This window comes from Lolium rigidum, chromosome 1, assembly GCF_022539505.1.
Source record: "Lolium rigidum isolate FL_2022 chromosome 1, APGP_CSIRO_Lrig_0.1, whole genome shotgun sequence".
Classification (NCBI taxonomy): domain Eukaryota; kingdom Viridiplantae; phylum Streptophyta; class Magnoliopsida; order Poales; family Poaceae; genus Lolium; species Lolium rigidum.
In genome coordinates this window covers 111,363,391-111,372,046 of record NC_061508.1, presented here as the reverse complement: position 1 = coordinate 111,372,046, position 8,656 = coordinate 111,363,391, and positions in this window count along the sequence as shown.

The window sequence follows — 8,656 nt, the reverse complement described above, 5'->3', positions numbered from 1 at the left end:
TCTATTCCTCCTGCATGTGTGCAAAGGTGACCGGTGCGTGCACCGTGACTAGTACTTGGTTTATGCTATGATCATGATCTCTTGTAGATTATGGAGTTAACTATTGCTATGATATATTGATGTGATCTATTCCTCCCTACCTTATGCATGAAAGGTGACGGTGTGCATGCTATGCTAGTACTTGGTTTGAGTCTGGTGATCTATCTTACACTTTGAAGGTTACTTAAACATGAGCATTATTGTATGGAGCTTGTTAACTCCGGCATTGAGGGTTCGTGTAATCCTACGCAATGTGTTCATCATCCAACAAAAGTGTAGAGTATGCATTTATACTGTTACCGGTATGGTGATCAATGTTGAGAGTGTCCACTAGTGAAAGTGTAATCCCTAGGCCTTGTTCCTAAATGTTGCTGAGTTACTACTTGCTTGTTTACTGCTTAGCTGCGTTACTCTTTGCTTGAGTTACTACGCTTATTCTTGTTTCTTGCGTTACTACTGTTGCAATACCTGTATCAACTACACGCCAACTCTACCTTACTCCCTTGCTGTCTCCTGACGTTTTCTTGTTGCCTATCAGGGTTATGACAAAGCTAAGGAAGCTCTCATCGTTCACTCCCTCGAGGAAGCAGAAGGCCTCAAAGCTGAACCGAAGACCGACTTGGCCGAACTCCGCGCCTTGAACACGCAGCTGTGTAATTTTTACTAGAGTCGATGGCTGTGCATCGGCTTTTTACATTCTGAAGTCGACGTCTGTGCATCGGCTGTGACTTGCATGTACACTTTTTTTTTTACTGGCCGATTTTTCTATCGGCCCCCAATATTTCACTGCCCATGTATCGCACATGTTCATCGCACATGTTCATCTAATTAGGTGCCCCCCGAGCCGAATCTGCCAGGTAACTGCAGATATCGGCTCTGTAGTTAGCCAAGGCACTGTACTTGAACATCGGCTCCGTCAGGACCAATGTTGACTTCTTCCAGCTCATCAGCCGACGTAAACCCGTATCCCAGCTTTCCGTCACCTGTGAGATCGACACTGAATACAGGGAAAACGTATGGTAAGGATAATTTTGGCCGATTGCTGGAATCGGCCTCCATGTTGATTGAATTGCTCAATGAAGGTTTACATCTTGGTCTTGCTTTACTATAACTACGTGACATGCTTGAGACAAGATTATCCCTTTTTATTTTTTGGGGCCGATCGCAAGGATCGGCCTTGCCACGTACGTCCATAGATTTTGCTCTTGTTACACGGTCAGGCCGGTGGATAAGACCAGCCTCACCCCGCTTTTTGTCACGTCGATGCGCTCGCAGTCGTCCAAAGTGATGCCTGAGAGTGGCTCTTGGCCTGCCGTCTCCCAAACGTTCATGCCAGCCGTTGAAATCTCGGCTGAGTCATCCGCGTGGACGACCTCTACTTCATCTCCATCCCACTGTATTAAACATTGGTGCATCATGGATGGAATGCAACGGTTGGCGTGGATCCAATCTCTCCCTAGCGGGACCAGCATAGGTGCTCTTGCTATCGACAATAAAGAACGTCGTAGGGATGGTTTTTCTTCCTACGGTCAGATCCACGTTCAGAACACCTTGTGCTTCAGATGCTTGGCCATTGAAATCGCTCAGTGTAACGTTGGTCTTGATCAGATCCGAGCTAGAGCGTCCCAACCGACGTAGCATGGAGTATGGCATAATGTTGACTGCCGCTCCGGTGTCCACCGGCATCTTGTTGACGAGCTGCCCATTGATATAACCTCGTAAGTACGGGGCCTTCGGGTGTACGTAGCTCCTTTCTCGTGGCTTCTCAAAGATAACTGGCCGTGGGCCGAAGTCAAGTTGTGCCACAGGTGCTTCGTCTAATCCTGGAGCACAAAACTCTGTTGGAAGGATGAACACCATGTTTGTGCCAGCCGATGTCTCATCATCGGCTTTCCTTTGTTTGGGGCGCCACTCTTTCTTTTGTGGTCGACTTTCTTCGTCCAGAGTTCGCTGAATTTTCGCGGCCAGATCAGGCCGCGCCTTCCTTAACGTGTGCAGGTATAACCTTTCGGCTTCCCCCAAACCACGTAGTCGCTGAACCCTACGCTTTTGGGAACGGCTGAGTCCATCAGGGCACCACCTTGGCCGGTGGTACTTATCTTCTTCTTCTTCATCGTCGTCTTCTAACTCCTCGTGATCTTCCACCCGAGAGGACTCAGCTTGCTTGTTCCGAGATGGGAGAGGCCCTAGACGTTTGAACACTGACACGTCTCCTGCACCTTTCTTCTTCTGTCTACATTACGGGCAGTTGCCGATTGTAGGCAATCGGCTCATTCCTGAATCCCAGCAGTGTCTGAAGAAGGGACAGTCCCAGTGCCTATCCACGTCGTCTTGCTCTCTTGACTTTTCCTTGGCATGGCGCTCATATTTCTCCTCGTCGCGATCATGCCGACGATGTCTCCTGGCGTCCCTGCTAGCCAGACGATCTCTTTCGTCATCGTCGTCGTATCGTCGGCGTTGGTCGTATTGACTCACATATTTGTTGAGGAGGTGATCAGAGAGAGGTCGCTGATATCGCACATTCTTCACTTCTCCCTCTGTGATGTAGTGCTTGCCATCGTGCCGGAGCCGATCGCGTGGAACGGCTTCCTCTTCGTCCTTGTTATGAGAGCGGTTGCCCTCGTCTCTGTCCTTACCAGAGTGGTGCCCAGGTCCTACCATGTTGATGCTGAACGAGAAACCTGGCTGGCACCTCCCAGGGCAAGTGCACTCCACCATGTTAACGGCGGGGAAAGGGTGTGTGTCGACTTTCATGGCGTACTGGCTGAAAATTAGACGCCCTTGTTCTATCGCCATTTGGATCTGCTGACGCCACACCCTGCAGTCATTGGTGGTATGGGTGAACGTGTTATGCCACTTGCAGTATGGCTTTCCGTTCAGCTCCTGTGCCGTGGGGATTTTGTGGCTTTCGGGTACCTTTAGCTGCTTCTCCTTAAGTAAGAGGTCGAAAATTTGCTCAGCTTTGGTCACGTCGAAATCAAACCCTCTTGGGGGACCTTGTGGCTTAACCCATTTGCAGGACACTAAGGGTGTCAAGTGGGATCCCACTTTTGTCCCACTTGTAGTATAATTTGACTTTTCTAGTACAAATTTTGACATCAAAATTTGAACTACATAGTACAAAATGATATCCCACCGGGATCCCACCTTGACACCCTACAGGACACGGGGCTTGCCCCCCCCCCCCGAGTCCATTCAGCCACTGCTACCTCTTGATCTCCCGCAGAGCCTTCATCTTCATCTGCCTCAATCAGGACTACCGCACGCTTGAATTTATCCTGGTACAACTCTGGGTGGCGCTGTTCATATAATGACAGCTTCGAACCATATGCGCCGGTGAAGGGTAGTACGCTGGAAAGCCATATCCTTGATCGGTGATGCGAGACCCACCACCGCCAACTCGATCGCTTCTTTTCGGTCAAACGAGCCGGATAGCATCGGTTCCTAACGGTCCTGAAGCGCTGGATGTATTCGACACTTGTTTCTCCGCGCTTACGTCGTACTTGTGCTAGATCGGCAATGCCAGCCTCGGAAGCCTCTGAGTGATACTGCATGAGGAACTGTTCTTCCAACTGCTTCCAAGTCCGGATTGAGTCTGGTGGAAGCGATGTGTACCACCCGAAAGCCGATCCTGTGAGGGACTGTGCAAAGAACCTCACACGTAGTTCATCTGATGCTGAGATCGTGCCCAGCTGCGCCAAATATCGGCTCACATGCTCGATTGAACTGGAGCCGTCTAACCCACTAAACTTGGAGAATTCAGGGAGCCGATATTTGGGTGGTAGTGGGATCAAATCGTACTCGTTGGGGTACGGCTTGGAATAGCCGATTGCCCTCCTTTTCGGCACCATGCCGAACTGGTCTCTCAAGATTGTACTGATCTGATCCGCGGTACTGGCTGCAGGAGTCGAGCTCTGACGATTCGCTGGAGTGGCGTACTTAGCCAGCCACGCTTGCTTCTCAAGCTCTGAGCCAGCTGCAGGAGTTGAGCTCTGGAGGTTCGTCGGAGTGGCATACTTAGCTAGCCACGTCTGCTTCTCAAGATCTGATCCAGAAGCTCCTCCTGCTGTTCCAGAAGTCCCTGGTTCGTTGCGGTCCGGTTCGTGAGTGCCCGATTCTGCGGTCGGCACGTATGTGCACGTGTATCCGTGAGGGATCTCCTTAGGCGCCTCATACAAGAAGCTGGTAATCACTAGGGTCACCACCGATCTTGTAGACGACGAATGCCGGTGAACTCGGCACTTCGGTGCTGCCAACGCGAACGGCGGCGGTGGTCGGGACTCGGAGTGGTATCTCTCCTTGGTGAGTCCCTAGAGCAGGTCCTGACGGAGAGTACTGATGCCTCATGATTTCCTGGATCACCCGAAGGGCGACACGCTCCAAAGTGTTCACCAGGCTCTCAGAATGGCGGTGCAGCGAATGAGCCACCATGAAATTAATCTCCTGGCGCAGAGACTTGGTGCGTTCTTCGAAGGGGTAGACGAGGTCCACTCCATCGAGCGCGCCTTCGGTGAGAACCCTTTCCACCTAATGCCGTGTGAGCGGGTCCTCTCGGAAAGAGCCGATGAGGTCGGCTTCGAGGATAGCTTTGACCTCGTCATACTTCTTCTTGAGCTCCTCGGTCATATCTTCGTACGTGAGCGGAGTACCTTCCGCCATCTCGGATCTAGATGGCGATGCGGTTGATGTCGAAGACGGTCCCACCGGGCGTGCCGAGAATGTGTTGCGGTCAGAAACCCACCGGCGAGCAACGACGGGCAACACGGTAGAGCCGGGAGGCTCCCGGAGCTGCGGCTGGCCCTGGTCCCTCGAGCGACGGCCCGCAAAGCCTCGGCACGCACGTCCGATGCTTTGGTGCAAGGGCGTGCCACCTGACCTATACCTGGTCAGGAAGGTGATGGATTTGCTTCGCTTAGTTCCCTGCATGGCATACACGTAAACATTAAATACGAGCCTCGATCGGCTCTCAGGTTGTCCTGTGAATCGGCTCAAGGAGCCGATCCACCCATGATTCGTATGAGGTCTACGATCACATGGTGGTCCTGCTTGATCAAAATGAAGCTGAAACGACCTACGACGATTTAGGGTTTTCACCACATAATCGGAACATCCTACGCGTGATTGAGCCTGGCAGCCACGCACGGTGATAATAAACCGACCCTAGACAAGGCCTAAAAACCAACATGAAGTTGATCCCGGAACATCTTATCTAGTGCTAGCAAACTACACCCTACGTGCTACTTGGATCCTTCAACCCGTTTGCAAGGCCTAACTATGCAGATATTAAACTAATCCTTGAAGAACAAGGAGCAATCATAACGGATCGGATCTACTAAATAATGATCAAGCGAAGTGCCGCCCTTACACCTAAGATAGGTGTAAGGGCGGCTAGACGTCTAAGGGTTGCATGGACGAAAGCATGTGACACGATGAAACAATGCTAACCCTAACACATCTATGATAACTATGCTGCTCTCCATCAACAAGGCTTCATCACGAGCAACGCATGAACAACGAATAAACGTATACTGCCTAGATCGCAAGATGCGATCTAGGCAGACATGATGCTTACCGGAAGAAACCCTCGAAACAAGGGATTGGCGATGCGCCTAGATTGGTTTGTGATGAACGTGATTGTTGTTTTTCTCAATAACCCTAGATACATATTTATAGTCCGTAGACTTTCTAACGTAGGAATAATCCCAACCGTGCACGAGCCAAATTCTATCTAACCGACACGTATCCTACTATATTTACAGATATACGGGCGAACTAGCCCAAACTTTGTATACAAGGCCGATTCATGTATTTCTTCCGTGTATATTCTTCAAGCCCATCTTACTCGCGGCCCACCTCTGATCCGGTCAAATTCTGGTGATAACAATGGTTGGAATTGGGAAATGCTACATGTAGTAATTTTAAAATGTCTTGAATAATTTGATACTTGGCAATTGTTGTGCTCATGTTTAAGCTCTTGCATCATATACTTTGCACCCATTAATGAAGAAACACTTAGAGCTTGTTAAATTTGGTTTGCATATTTGGTCTCTCTAAAGTCTAGATAATTTCTAGTATTGAATTTTGAACAACAAGGAAGACGGTGTAGAATCTTATAATGTTTACAATATGTCTTTTATGTGAGTTTTGCTGCACCGGTTCATCCTTGTGTTTGTTTCAAATAACCTTGCTAGCCTAAACCTTGTATCGAGAGGGAATACTTCTCATGCATCCAAAATCCTTGAGCCAACCACTATGCCATTTGTGTCCACCATACCTACCTACTACATGGTATTTCTCCGCCATTCCAAAATAAATTTCTTGAGTGCTACCTTTAAAATTTCCATTCTTTACCTTTGCAATATATAGCTCATGGGACAAATAGCTTAAAAACTATTGTGGTATTGAATATGTACTTATGCACTTTATCTCTTATTAAGTTTCTTGTTGTGCGATAACCATGTTTTACGGGGACGCCATCAACTACTCTTTGTTGAATATCATGTGAGTTGCTATGCATGTCCGTCTTGTCTGAAGTAAGGGAGATCTACCACTTTAATGGTTAGAGCATGCATATTGTTAGAGAAGAACATTGGGCCGCTAACTAAAGCCATGAATCATGGTGAAAGTTTCAGTTTTGGACATATATCCTCAATCTCATATGAGAACACTAATTGTTGCTACATGCTTATGCATTAAAGAGGAGTCCATTATCTGTTGTCTATGTTGTCCCGGTATGGATGTCTAAGTTGAGAATAATCAAAAGCGAGAAATCCAAAATGCGAGCTTTCTCCTTAGACCTTTGTACGGGCGGCATGGAGGTACCCCTTTGTGACACTTGGTTAAAACATGTGTATTGCGATGATCCCGGTAGTCCAAGCTAATTAGGACAAGGTGCGGGCACTATTAGTATACTATGCATGAGGCTTGCAATTTGTAAGATATAATTTACATAATACATATGCTTTATTACTATCGTTGACAAAATTGTTTCTTGTTTTCAAAATAAAAGCTCTAGCACAAATATAGCAATCGATGCTTTCCTCTGTGAAGGACCTTTCTTTTACTTTTATGTTGAGTCAGTTCACCTATCTCTCTCCACCTCAAGAAGCAAACACTTGTGTGAACTGTGCATTGATTCCTACATACTTGCATATTGCACTTGTTATATTACTTTGCATTGACAACTATCCATGAGATATACATGTTATAAGTTGAAAGCAACCGCTGAAACTTAATCTTCCTTTGTGTTGCTTCAATACCTTTACTTTAATTTATTGCTTTATGAGTTAACTCTTATGCAAGACTTATTGATGCTTGTCTTTAAGTGCTATTCATGAAAAGTCTTTGCTTTTTGATTCATTTGTTTACTCATGTCATTACCATTGTTTTGATCGCTGCATTCATTACATATGTTTACAATAGTATGATCAAGGTTATGATGGCATGCCACTCCAGAAATTATCTTTGTTATCATTTACCTGCTCGGGACGAGCAGGAACTAAGCTTGGGATGCTGATACATCTCCGATGTATCGATAATTTCTTTTGTTCCATGCCACATTATTGATGATATCTACATGTTTTATACACATTATATGTCGTATTTATGCATTTTCCGGCACTAACCTATTAACGAGATGCCGAAGAGCCAGTTGCTGTTTTCTGCTGTTTTTGGTTTCAGAAATCCTACAAAGGAAATATTCTCGGAATTGGACGAAATCAACGCCCAGGGGCCTATTTTTCCACGAAGCTTCCAAAAGACCGAAGAGAAGACGAAGTGGGGCCACGGGGCGCCGCCACACTAGGGCGGCGCAGCCCAGGAGGGGCCCGCGCGGCCCTGCTGTGTGGGGCCCCCGTGACCCCTCCGACTCCGCCCTTCCGCCTACTTAAGGTCTTCGTCGCGAAACCCCCAGTACCGAGAGCCACGATACGGAAAACCTTCCGCAGACGCCGCCGCCGCCAATCCCATCTCGGGGATTACGGAGATCACCTCCGGCACCTCGCCGAAGAGGGGAATCATCTCCCGGAGGACTCTTCACCGCCATGGTCGCCTCCGGAGTGATGAGTGAGTAGTTCACCCCTGGACTATGGGTCCATAGCGGTAGCTAGATGGTTGTCTTCTCCTCATGTGCTTCATTGTCGGATCTCGTGAGCTGCCTAACATGATCAAGATCATCTATCCGTAATTCTATATGTTGTGTTTGTCGGGATCCGATGGATAGAGAATACTATGTTATGTTGATTATCAATCTATTACCTATGTGTTGTTTATGATCTTGCATGCTCTCCGTTATTAGTAGAGGCTCTGGCCAAGTTTTTGCTCTTAACTCCAAGAGGGAGTATTTATGCTCGATAGTGGGTTCATGCCTCCATTAAATCTGGGACGATGACGGAAAGTTCTAAGGTTGTGGATGTCTTGTTGCCACTAGGGATAAAACATTGATGCTATGTTCGAGGATGTAGTTAATAATTACATTACGCACCATACTTAATGCAATTGTCCGTTGTTTTGCAACTTAATACCGGAAGGGGTTCGGATGATAACCTCGAAGGTGGACTTTTTAGGCATAGATGCATGTCGGATAGCGGTCTATGTACTTTGTCGTAATGCCCAATTA